General features: G+C 43.2%; 1 long non-coding RNA gene across 1 annotated transcript; it reads left to right on the top strand.

Annotated features, from left to right (window-relative positions):
* Positions 1 to 736: 736 nt before the first annotated feature.
* On the top strand, positions 737 to 13,103 carry LOC132393528 (uncharacterized). The gene is made up of 4 exons (XR_009511910.1): positions 737 to 878; positions 6,635 to 6,733; positions 7,502 to 7,594; positions 10,262 to 13,103. It is a non-coding gene; the product is annotated as an uncharacterized LOC132393528 (long non-coding RNA).
* The last annotated feature ends 320 nt before the right edge of the window (positions 13,104 to 13,423 follow it).

A 13,423-nucleotide genomic window follows, 5' to 3' on the forward strand; every position in this document is an offset into this window, starting at 1 on the left:
CAGGCTGACTTCTTTCCCGGAAGGCCATTAGTTCTCCAGACTGCTATTTTAACAACAATTCAGCAATCGTAGCAGCCATGACTACTAAGATTAGAAAATTATTAACTGCAAATGTCGGGATTTGAACTCAGGTTCTAGGACTGTTTGTCCTGACCTCCAGGTTATTAGCTCAGTAGTTTAAACTGCGCCTTCTCTAATCCAGTAAAAAGGAATACACTTGTCTTTGGGCCCTTTCCCAATTACTCTGCTTTCCAGCCTATCACACGCTTTCCCTTCATGTTCCTTCCTCCCCCCACACACCACCTCACACACTTTAGAACTTGTTTTATCTCTAACATTATATCAGCTCTGATGGAGGGTCATTGACCTGAAATACTTCATTCTCCACAGCCGTGGCCTGATCTGCTGAATACTTCTAGCACTTTCCATTTCAGGTTCTTGCAGCTTCTCAGCTCTTGAATCCCTGAATGTGCAGGGTTAGTTGTCAACCGCAAGTTATTTGAGGGTTTTTTTTCAGTTTATCATCAGGAAGCAAACTGCTGGAGAGTTTAAAAAAAAATGGTGAATGGAAATTTCCAGAGCTGGCTGTTTATATCACACCATAGTCACATGACACTACTAAATGCACTTGCATACTATGCTGAACATTATCAGCCTCCAGCGGTTTAACTGGAACGGAGATAATGTGAATTTTTTTAAAAAAGTACCTCGTGAATAGGCAACAAATGATTCATTGCAAAATTGTCTGTTCAATATATGCCAGTACAGGTCATTTTGGCTCCCACTGAATTTTCCCATTAATAATTAGGAACATTGGCAGTGAACAAATGGCAGGGAACAAGGTTGGTCTGGTGTGTTGTATCAAGAACAACATACAGGTCAGTAAACATAAACTCTTAACCCCACTACTCTTATGTGAACTATAATTGTGGAAAAAAAATACATACACGTGCAATTCAAATAAGGAAATTTTTGGCGGGGTGGGCAAAGGATATTAACACGAACCATTAACTCTTATCTCTCTCAACAGATGCTGTCTGTCAAGCTAAGACTTTTCTACACTGCTTTGAATTGTACTTGTTTGGATAATATAAAGAAGGATAAAGTAAAAGATTAGTGTTATCAGCAAACGTGTTTCTCCTGTATAAGCTTTCTAATTTGCAAATGGCATTTTATACTCTTGGCTCCTTCTCTTCTTTATATCATATTATTGGCAATAAACAGTCTAATTTCCCTCAGAGATTATGCCAATGAATAATTACACACCAGAGTAAGTAGAATGATGCTGAAATATTAATAAACGCCACGTGCAGTCTGCAAAATTAACTGCCTGCACTTTGAGAATGAAATGTAAAAATTATTTTGAGTGTTCTGATTTTCTTTGAAAACATAAATTTAAGTGGGACACAGTTCCACAGAACCCCTCCGATGTAATATATTGGCTTTTTCTGATAGTATCTGCCTGGCAGATAATGAATGTCAAGGAATATTTTGCATGGCCGAGAAGTGTTTTAAACATAGAACATAGAACATTACAGCACAGTACAGATTCTTCAGCCTACAGTGTTGTGCTGAACTTTTAAGAGACCCTGAAGTTCATCTAACCCTTGCATCCCACAAAGCCTTCAATTTTTCTATCATCCACATGCTTGTCTAAATGTCCCTAATATATCTGCCTATATTTGCATGCTTTGATCCAGATTTCCAGCACCTGCTGAATAACATGTTTATGAAAAGAATCTGTAGTTTCACAATAATGCCCCTAGCAACACCTTCCACACACTCACCCAGCTGTGTAAAGGTAATCTACCTCTGACATCTCTATACTTTCCTCCAATCACCTAGCAATTCTAAAACAAGAGAACGTCTGCAGATGCTGGAAATCCAAGTAACACACACAAAATGCTAGAGTTACCTAAAAGTTCTGAATGATTCTATTTCTGAATTTTAAAGCAGGCATTGTTTTGGACTGCTTTTTCAAAACTGCTGGAAGATATTGCCCTGAAATACTAACTCTGTTCCTCTCTCCCCACGTATTGCTGCATAATCCAAGATATTTTTGTTTATATTTCACATTTCCACCATCTACAATATTTTCCCATTGGGATTCTGTTGATAGCTGATACCCACTCAAATACTCTTGTTATCAGGACTCACTGGATAGAAATTCTGAGCAGGAAATTTCTTTAGCCGAAAGGCAGTGAATCTGTGGAATTCATGGCCACAGAGGCTGTGGAGGCCAAATCATTGGATATATTTAAACAGGAGGATGGTAAGAGCTTGATTGCTCAGGGCATCAAAGGCTATATAGAGAAGGCAGAAGAATGGAGTTGAGAGCGATAATAAATCAGCCATGATGGATCAGCGGATCAGACTTGATGGACCGAATGGCCTATTTCTGCTCCTATACCTTCCATGGTCTTATGGAAGTACTCACTGTTCTGAATATCAGATTCAATTTCAGACTCTATTTATCACATGTACGTCGAAACGTACAGTGAAATGAGTCATTTGCGTTAACAACCGGTGCTTCCAAGGTCGTGTTGGGGCCAGCCTGCAGGTGTCACCACAAATGTGGAATATCATATGTTAGTTTCCTGAAGCCAGTAAATTTGGTGCAGTTTCAAGACTAGAGTCTTGCCCATCATTATGACGATGTTCAACCCTAAGTTCACCAACTGAATCTCAGGAGAACCCCTTTACTTTAATTTTTGCATGCCCTATGGTAGTTAATGCAATGGCTATAGGCTGAGAACCTCCTAATGACCTATAATGAATATAATCTCATGTCAGAAACTAATATAGTTGCTTGTTTTAGTGACTTCAAAGATCATTTAAAGAGATTTAATGATATTAAAAGATCCAGAATCAGAATCAATGCATAATATAGAAGAATAAAAAAATAATTAAGTAAATCAATTACAATATATGTATATTGAATAGATTAACAATTGTGCAAAAACAGAAATAATATATACTAAAAAAGTAAGGTATTGTTCACGGGTTCAATGTCCATTTAAGAATTGGATGGCAGAGGGGAAGAAACTGTTCCTGAATTGTTCAGTATGTGCCTTCAGGTTTCTGTACCTCCTACCCAATGGTAACAATGAGAAAAGGGCATGCCCCGGGTGCTGGAGATCTTAATAATGGATGCCGCATATCTGAGACACCGCTCCTTGAAGATGTCCTTGGTACTTTGTAGGCTAGTACCCAAGTTGGAACTGACTAGATTTACAACCCCCGGCAGCTTCTTTCAGTCCTGTGCAGTAGCTCTCCACCTCCTCCCCTCCATACCATACAGTGATGCAGCCTGTCAGAATGCTCTCCATGGTACAACTATAGAAGTTTTTGAGTGTATTTGTTGACATGCCAAATCTCTTCAGACTCCTAATAAAGTATAGATGCTGTCTTGCCTTCTTTGTAGCTGCATCAATATGTTGGCGACCAGGTTAGATCCCCAGATTTCTTGACACCTAGGACCTTGAAACTGATCATTTTATTTAGCATATGTACATTGAAACATGTAGTAACATGTGTGGTTAGAATCAAATCAAATCAGTGAGGATTGTGCTGGGGGAAGCCTGCACGTGTCGCCACGCTTTTGGTGTCAACATAGCAAGCCCACCACTCACCTGCATGTCATTGGAATATGGGAGGAAGTTGGATTACCCAGAGGAGTTTCACATTGACCATGGGAGAACATATGATCTCCTTGCAGATAGTGGTGGGAGATGAATCCCAATCCTACAGACGGCACAGTAAAGCATTGTGCTAACCACTACGCTATGGTGCTGATTGCAAATTAGGGGTTTAAAACCAATGTAATACCTCTTGGGAATTTCAAATTGCATTCAGCGACCTTTGAAAATGCAGAGTTAGAATTTGCATGTTACGATGAAGTGGTTCTCATTAAAACATTATTTAAGATGTCCAAACCAGATGATTATAGACCGGTGAGCATTTAATCAACCTTGCTGAGCTGAAGAACCTGAATGTGCTGCGCTGAACTTTGTTCTATTTTCCCCATGGGAACAGTAAGCAGAATATTACCCACCCAGTCATGTGTACGTGTATAAATGCCTTTTAAATGTCACAATTGTATCTGCTTCTATCACCTCCCATGGTTTTGTTTGCTGTTACTCTTGGCTGCTCTGGGGTGAGGTCTCAGATTAGTATCACTGACAATGTAGGGTGGACCCTTCTAGGATTCTTTTCTTATACGTTAACCTTTGGCAGTAGTTGTTTATGTATATGTTCCCTCTTCCCTTGATTTAGGGAAGAGTTTTTGGGTTAATTATTAAAAATAATTCAAACATCTCTTTTCAATGGTTTCTCTTCCTGAAAACCTACCACAGAAATAGTATAGAGAACAGAGCACAAACACGAGGAAATCTGCAGATGCTGGAAATTCAAGCAACACACACAAAATGCTGGTGGAACACAACAGGCCAGGCAGCATCTATAGGAAGAAGTACAAACGGCGTTTTGGGCCGAGACCCTTCATCAGGACTAACTGAAAGAAAAGATAGTAAGGGATTTGAAAGTGGGAGAAGGAGGGGGAGATCCAAAATGATAGAAGACAGGAGGGGGAGGGATGAAGCCAAGAGCTGGAAAGTTGATTGGCAAAAGGGGTACAGAGCTGGAGGAGGGAGAGGATCATGGAACGGGAGGCGAAGGGAGAAAGGAAGGCGGAGGGGAGCACCAGAGGGAGATGGAGAACAGGCAAGGAGTGATTGTGAGAGGGGCAGAGAGAGAAAAAGAGTGGGGGGGGGGATAAATAAACAAACAAGGGATGGGATGATCCCTTATTTATAAAGGTGTCCATTTTCGACACCTCCCTCTCCTTTCTTGATCTTTCTGTCTCCATCTCTGGAGACAGCTTATCTACTATAAACCTACAGACTCTCACAGCTTCCTGGACTATTCCTCTTCCCGCCCTGTCTCTTCCAAAAATGCTATCCGCTTCTCACAATTCCTCTGTCTCCGCCGCATCTGCTCTCAGGATGAGGCTTTTCATTCCAGGATGAAGGAGATGTCTTCCTTTGTTAAACAAAGGGGCTTCCCTTCTTCCACCATCAACTCTGCTCTCAAACGCATCTCTCCCATTTCACGCACATCTGCCCTCACCCCATCTGCCTGCCACCCCTCTCAGGATAGTGGCCTCACCTTGTTCTCACCTACCACCCCACCAGCCTCCAGGCCCAGCATATAATTCTCCGTAACTTCTGCCACCTCCAATGGGATCCCACTACCAAGCACATCTTTCCCTCCCCTCCTCTTTCTGCTTTCCGCAGGGATCGCTCCCTACACGACTCCCTTATCCATTCGTCCTTCCCATCCCTTCCCACCGATCTCCATCCTGGCACTTATCCTTGTAACCGGAACAGGTGCTACACCTGCCCTTACACTTCCTCCCTCACCACCATTCAGGGCTCCAGACAGTCCTTCCAGGTGAGGTGACACTTCACCTGTGAGTCGGCTGGTGTGATATACTGTGTCCGGTGCTCCCAGTGTGGCCTTTTATATATTGGTGAGACCCGACGCAGACTGGGAGACTGTTTCGCTGAACACCTATGCTCTGTCCGCCAGAGAAAGCAAGATCTCCCAGTGGCCACACGTTTTAATTCTGATATGTCTATCCATGGCCTCCTCTACTGTCAAGATGAAGCCACACTCAGGTTGGAGGAGCAACACCTCATATTCCATCTGGGTAGCCTCCAACCTGATGGCATGAACACTGATTACTCTAACTTCTGCTAATGCCCCTCCTCCCCTTCTTACCCCACCCCTTATTTATTTTTCTATTTTTTTTCTCTCTCTGCCCCTCTCACAATCACTCCTTGCCTGCTCTCCATCTCCCTCTGGTGCTCCCCTCCCCCTTTCTTTCTCCCCAGGCCCCCCGTCCCATGATCCTTTCCCTTCTCCAGCTCTGTATCCCTTTTGCCAATCAATTCTCCAGCTCTTAGCTTTATCCCTCCCCCCTGTTTTCTCCTATCATTTCAGATCTCCCCCTCCCCTCCCACTTTCAAATCTCTTAGTATCTTTTCTTTCAGTTGGTCCTGATGAAGGGTCTTGGCCCGAGACATCGACTGTACTTCTTCCTATAGATGCTGCCTGGCCTGCTGCATTCCACCAGCATTTTGTGTGTGTTGTAGAGAATAGAACAACACGTTTCAGGCCCTTCAGCCTGCGATGTTGTGCCAATCTTTTAAGCTACTCTATGATCATCTAACCCTTCCCTCCTGCATTGCCCTTCATTTTTCTATCATCCATGAGCCTATCTTCGAGCTTCATGAATGCCCCGAATATATCTGCCTCTGCCAGCGCCCCAGTACCACCCAACACTCTGTGCAAAAAATACTTACCTCTGACATCCTCCCTTATACTTTCCTCCAGTCAACTTAAAATAATCATAATCATAATAATACTTTATTGATCCTGAGTGGGAGATTCTTTCATTTCAGCAGCAACATTTAAAAACACATTTAGCAGTGTGCAGACTTAACTATTAATAATTGCTTACTTGTATCAGCCATTTCTGTCTGGGGAAAAAGTCTCTGGCTGTCTCAGCCTATGCCTATGCCTCTACTCCTCTGCAGCCTCTCTAAAGCTTCCATATCCTTCCTTTAATTAGGCAATGAGAAGCATCAGGCTCCTGAACCATCGTGGACAGCTTCACCGGCCTCTGCACTGAACTGATTCCACAATCCATAGACTGACTCTACAACTCATGGTCTCAACATTATTTATTGTTTATTTATCATTATTATTTGTGTTTTGTGTATTGGCATCATCTTTTGCACGTCAGTTGTTTGTCCATCTTAGTGTGTAGTTTTTCATCGATTCTTATGTAAATAATAGTTTATTTACAGACACAGTGCAGAATAGGTTCTTCTAGCACTTTGAGGAACCCCAACTTAATTCTAATCTAATCACGGGACAACTTACAATGAGTATTTGACCTACTAGTATGTCCATGGATTGTGGGAGGAAACCAGAGCATGTGGGAAAACTCAAGCATTCCATAGAGGGTATGTATTGAAACTCCTTACAGAGGATACTGGAATTGAACTTTGAACTCCAACGCCTCGAGCTGGATGAGCGTCATGCTAACTGCTACACCGCCATGGTACTGGGTAGTGCTTCCTTGTATCAATACTGAGATTGCCCGCAAGAAAATGAATCTCAGGGTTGTATATGGTGACATAAGCATACTTTGGAAATGAATTTACTTTGAACTTTGATCACAATTGTGGTCTAATCAGGCACTTACAGAGCTACAACACTGGAGACTCAGGAGATAGCAGTGGGTGGAATTTGGAGCAAAGGAGAAACGAGCTATTGGAAGAACTCAGCAAGCCAGACAGCAAATGTGGGGGTGGTGAGGAAGGAATGGAAATGGATGAAACTTAGAAGTTGCTATTGGGGATGGGGATTGGAACCTGTAGTTAATTTTATGTCTATAAGTTAAGAGGCTTAAACATCATTTCTCCTTCTACAGAGTGGCCACTCTTAGGTTGGAGAGGCAAAACCTCATATTGTGTCTGGATATCCCAAAATCTGAAGGCATGAACATGGATTTCTCCAACTTCTGGTAATTATTCCATTCCTCATTCTGACTCCACTCTCACCTCTTCTCTTTTCCTCGTCTGCCCAACACCTCCCTCTAGTGCCCTTTGTGCTTCCCTTTTCTCCCTGGTCCATTCTCCTCTCCTTTCTGCCCAAAACGTTGACTTCACAGATGCTGCCTGACCTGCTGTGTTCCTCCAGCATGTTGTGTGTGTTACGCTAGGCATTATTTCAGCTGGATTTAGGAGTAAAGGCTGTATCCAGATTCAATGACATGTTACTGGGCTTACCACCCAGTGCACACAGACATTTTCTCAGGCAATCTTTGAGTCATTCATACCATTAACAAGATACAGTGGAGGCAACAGTGGGGATAACAGACAAGCACTTTAAACTCACTCAAGGGAAATGGGTGTTGCTGGTTACACCTTGGTGTTTTGTTCAGACTGATGAGAAATGGCTTTGGGGTGAAGATACAGCCAGTGCTTTCAGGCAAGAAGCTCCAGTAAATCGGCTCTGTGACAATGGAGAAACAGTAACTTAGATTCCCATTCTAACATGTCAATCTATGACCTCTTCTTGTGCCAAAATGTGGCCACTCTCGCGTTGGTGGAGCAACACCATTTGGGTAGCCTCCAACTTGACGGCATGAATATCTGTTTATACTTCCAGTAAAAAACATTTTCCCTCCCCCTCCCCTCTTCTTCTAGTATCCACTCTGGCCCTTTCTCATCTGTCTATCACTTCCCTCGGGTTCCCTCCTCCTTCCCTTTCTCCTGTGGTCCCCTCTCTTCTCCTACAGTATCAGATTCCTTCTTCTCCAGCCTTTGACCTTTCCCAACCACCTGGCTTCACCTAACACTTTCCAACTATCCTCCTTCCTCTCTCTCCACCTTTTTGTTCTGGCATCTTCTCCCTTCCTTTTCAGTCTTGATGAAGGGTTTTGGTGTGAAACATCGACTGTTTATTCACTTCCATAGATGCTGCCTGACCTACTGTGTTCCGCCAGCATTCTGTGTGGGTTGCTTTGGATTTCCAGCTTCTGCAGACCTTCTTGTGTTATCGTTAGGATGGCCTAGGGTGGAGAAATTGTGGGTGCTGGTGATCCAACGTTCTTTTTGTTCTTGACCTTGGTGGGAGAATCAATTGAAGTAGCCTAAATGGGTAACTGTAGTGAATTTTGTACTTTGCATACATTGCAACATTTATAGTTGCGGGTGGTAATGGGGATAAGCTCCCACTACCTCTTAAATGCTCCCAATGGTGTTTGCCTCAGATAGCCTCTGACAACCAAGTCCAGCTCTTGGCCTTCACATGTGGCTTAGCTACTAAGCCTGGTGGAACTGTTTCTACTGAGAGGAGAGGGGCAAAAACAGGTTACTGGTGCCTTAAAACCAGTTGCTTTGGGCAGATGGGGCTCATCAGCCCTGGTTGACGGATCTAGGAGAAGGGAAACTCTGATCTCAGTGCTACCTTGTGACTATATAAGGGTTCGGGAGCAAACCCCAAGGGAAAAATCTGGAACTGGGGTCCTGAAAGCAGTCCTACGTAAAGAAGGCCTGGAAGATCATCGGGGACACCAGTCACCCCAACCATAAACTGTTTCAGCTGCTTCCATCTGGCAAATAGTACTGCAGCATTAAAGCCAGGACCACCAGGCTACGGGACAGCTTCGTTCTACAAACCATTCACACATGTGTACGTTGCACGGAGTCATAATGCAAAGATTTTTACTCCCTCATGTTGTGAGATGGATGTAAAATTTAAATAAATTCAATTTGATTCAATTCAATGCTAACCGGCAACTCCTATGATGCTGCTTTATCAGTCTTTGCTGTTCCTTTGGATTCTTCAGGTGAGTGGAGAGGGGGAGTTTGCTGCATGAGCAACAGCTTGCTCTCCATATCGTACTGCCCAAGCTTGCGTATCTAGACAGCTAGAACACAAAATGTATGGTTGGCCCTGACTGATGGAGGTCTCACTCACTCACATTGCATCCACAGCACTGATATGGATGTCAAGGCAAGGAGAGGCAGTGCTAGGGTAGCCTTCGTCCAGCTCAGGAACGTCTGGTGTTCCAAGAAGCTGTCATAGTGCACTACGATCAGGCTGTTCAACTCCACTGCGCAGTCAGTTATTCCATTTGGGACAGAGTTGGAGGACAACAAAACTATCATTGGTAAAGTTGCTTAGGTGGAAGGATGTTACTCCGCCTACTCCTGCTCAATGGCTAAGCGATGTTATGTCATGCTTAAATTTAGAGAAGATTCGTTGTTCAATTTCTGAATCAAGACAAGACTTTCTAACATCGTGGGGACCCTTTTGAATTACTTTCAAAATCTTTGATTTGTTATCAAGTACAGATGTTGGCTAATAATATGTTTTACTATATGATAAGGATTTTTTTTCCTTTTTCTTTCTTTACCAAACAGCTTTTTTTGGTAGTGGGTTTAGATTTTTTTTTGTATAATAATAAAATTATTACTTTTTAATATTATGATTCAATTTAATTTACATGAATATGGGGTAATGAAACTATAAGTGTGATTCACATATATTGTAATTGATATATGATATACATAGTCCTGTACTGTGTATTCTTTTTGTAAGAAATCAATAAAAATATTGAAAAGGAAAGTGCAGGCTTTTATTAAGAACTGTCTGAGAAAAATCCTTTGGATTTGCTTGCTAGAAGTCATGAGCCACTCCGATCTATGGCAAAGAACACACCAGCTACCAGTGGACGAAGAATTAAGGACAATAAGTTGGAGACGAATAGGACACATGCTACATGAGCCAGGTACCATCATCACCAGGGAAAGCGGAAGAGAGGCTGACCAAAGAACATCTGGTGAGGCGACCTTGAAGCTGACACCAAGAAGATGGGCTACACCTGGGGACCAGTTGCATGACTGGCCCAGGACAGAGGACTCCAGAGAGAAGATGTCAGTGGCCTCTGCTCCAGTAGGAGTGATGGGCTTAACCAAACTGACGAGACATTGCAACCACATTAAGATAACGGTGAGCAGAGTGAAAGCTTAAAGTGACAAATGCAACACTCCTTTCTTTCTCCTGAGGCCTCCCGTCCCATGATCCTTTCCCTTCTCCAGCTCTGTATCACTTTCGCCAATCACCTTTCCAGCTCTTAGCTTCATCCCCCTCCGGTCTTCTCCTATCATTTCGCATTTCCCCCTCCCCCCACTACTTTCAAATCTCTTACTATCTTTCCTTTTGGTTAGTCCTGACGAAGGGTCTCAGCCTGAAACGTCGACAGCGCTTCTCCCTATGGATGCTGCCTGGCCTGCTGTGTTCCACCAGCATTTTGTGTGTGTTGTTGTACCAATCAATTGGATTGCTTTGCCCTAGCTATAACATAGGACAGTACAGAGAAGGAGCAGGCCCCTTGACCTACCCTGTCTGTGCTAACCGTGCCAATCTAAAGCCATCCCATGGTCTGTATCTCTCTAGTCCCTGCCCATTCTGTTTAAGTGCCTCTTAAATGCCACTGCCATGTCTGCTCCCATCACCAGCCCTGGAAGCAAATTCCAGGCAACTATCATTTTCTGTGTTTAAATAAAACTTGCCTTGTAAATTTCCTTTAAAATTTCCCCCTACCTCCTTCAGGTATTTGATATTTCCACCCAGGAAAAAGACTCTGCCTTTCTACCTTGCCTTTCATGATTTTGTATGCTTCTATCAGGTAGTCCTCCAGTCTCTGATGCTCCAGAGAAATCAATCCAATATTGTATACATCCTCTTCTTATAACTAATGTGTTCCAGCAAGACAACATAAGGCCAATCAGCCCATCAAGCCATTTGATCATGACTGATTTATTAGCCCTCTCAAACCCATTCTCCTGTCTTCTCTCAGTAACCTTTGGCATCTTTACTTGTGAAGAACCTAGCAACCTCTGCCCTAAATATACCCAATGACTTGACCACCTCAGCCATCTGTAGCAATGAATTCCACAGACTCACCACCCTCTGGCTAAAGAACATTTTCCTCATCTCTGTTCTAAATGGACGTCTCTCTATGGGTGTGCGCTCTGGTCCTAGACTCACCCATCATAGGACATCCTCTCCATATCCACTCTAGCCAAACCATTCATCATTCGATAGGTTTCAATGAGATCCCCCCTCATTCTTCTAAACTCCAGTGAGTACAGGCCCAGAGCCATCAAATGTTCCTCATATGTTAACCCTTTCATTTCTTGGGATCATTCTCGTGAACCTCTTCTGCACTCTCTCCGAAGCCTCCACATTCTTTCTAGAGTGTGGTGACCAGAACTGTTCACATTATTGCAAATGCAGCCTGACCAATGTTTTATACAACTGCAACATGTCTTTGCTACAGAAGTGGTTTGCCATTGCCTTCTTCTGGGCAGTGTCTTTACAAGACAGGTGACCCCAGCCATTATCAATACTCTTCAGAGGTTGTCTGCCTGGTGTCAATGGTCGCAAAACCAGGACTTGTGATATACACCAGCTGCTCACACGACCATCCACCACCTGCTCCATGGCTTCACATTACCCTGGTTGGGGAGTGGTGCTAAGCAGGTGCTACACCTTGCTCAAGGTTGACCAGCAGGAGTGCCTTCGGCCCTCTTTGGTATAGACGTATCTCCATGTATCCATTTACTATATTACTGGTTGGTATTAAACTTTGTGAGTATTAGGAGAATGACACTTATCCAGGAAAATGAAGTCAGGTCCAGATGTCGAGGCCTGGTTGCTGGAGCCTGGGTCTGCGAGACTGATGGGAATGTTGCTGCTCAGTGTCTGAGAATCCTTAGGTCCACTGTTGGCCAAAGAAGATGGCTTGTCTTGTGGTTGGAGAGCTGTGTTTGTGCGTAGGTGGGTGATTGGGAACTTGTTTCCCTGTTGTTGCTTTGTCAATTGGTACATTCTGTTTTGTTGCATTCTGTGTTGCTCTGCCAAGCATTGTGGGCATGCTATGTTCAAAGTTCAAAGTACATTCATTATCAAAGAACGCGTACAGAATACAGCTCTGAGATCCATCTTCCCGCAGACAGCCTGGAAACAAAGAAACACCTTGAAACTCGTTCAAGAAAACTTCAAACACCCAGTATGCATAAAAAGAACAGTTGGTGCAAATAGCAAAAAGGAAGTGAACAACACAAAGAATATTAAAGATCAAACTGGTAGCGTTCTGTTTTGTTCATTTCAGCAGCTCGTCACTAGCCAATGTAAGCCTCTTGGCAATTCTTCACTGAAGTGCTTCAGTCCACATTGATCACCCCGATCAAACCACACAAAAGCAGCAGTAACAAAGAGTATTCAGAGCCTCGTAGTCCCTAGAATGTCCACAGGCTCGTTACTCAACCTGGCAATGTGGATCCCAAGACTCCTGCACTTTCCTCTGACAGCAGCTAGTGAAAGGAAGAGGAATGCTGGCTAAACGCAGGCAGACAGCAACATGGGAGAGTTGCACCCGGTACACCCATGGGTGTGATGGTTGCTAACACAAGTGACACATTTCACTGTATGTTCCAATGTACATGTAATAAATAAATCTGAAGAACAATTATTACTTCTGAATCATGTAGATAATGTAAAGGCTTTGGGAAATGAGAAGGTGAATCATATATGACAAAACATCTATCTTTTGACTATCTCTTGTCTCCACAGTACTTGTGCTGTTGGCCTGATTGTTTGTATCAATGATGGTCCCTCTTTCCTAAGAAAGTGTCTTTAGAAATTTGGTGATGGTCATGACAATGCATTTTATAGAAAAATTAGTTAGATCTAGTCTTGTTGGAGGTGTTCTTCAATATTTTATTTAGAGATACAGCATGGAATAGGCCATCCAGTTATTTGGCCCGTGCTGCCAAGC

This window comes from Hypanus sabinus, chromosome 4, assembly GCF_030144855.1.
Source record: "Hypanus sabinus isolate sHypSab1 chromosome 4, sHypSab1.hap1, whole genome shotgun sequence".
NCBI classification, from domain to species: Eukaryota; Metazoa; Chordata; class Chondrichthyes; order Myliobatiformes; family Dasyatidae; genus Hypanus; species Hypanus sabinus.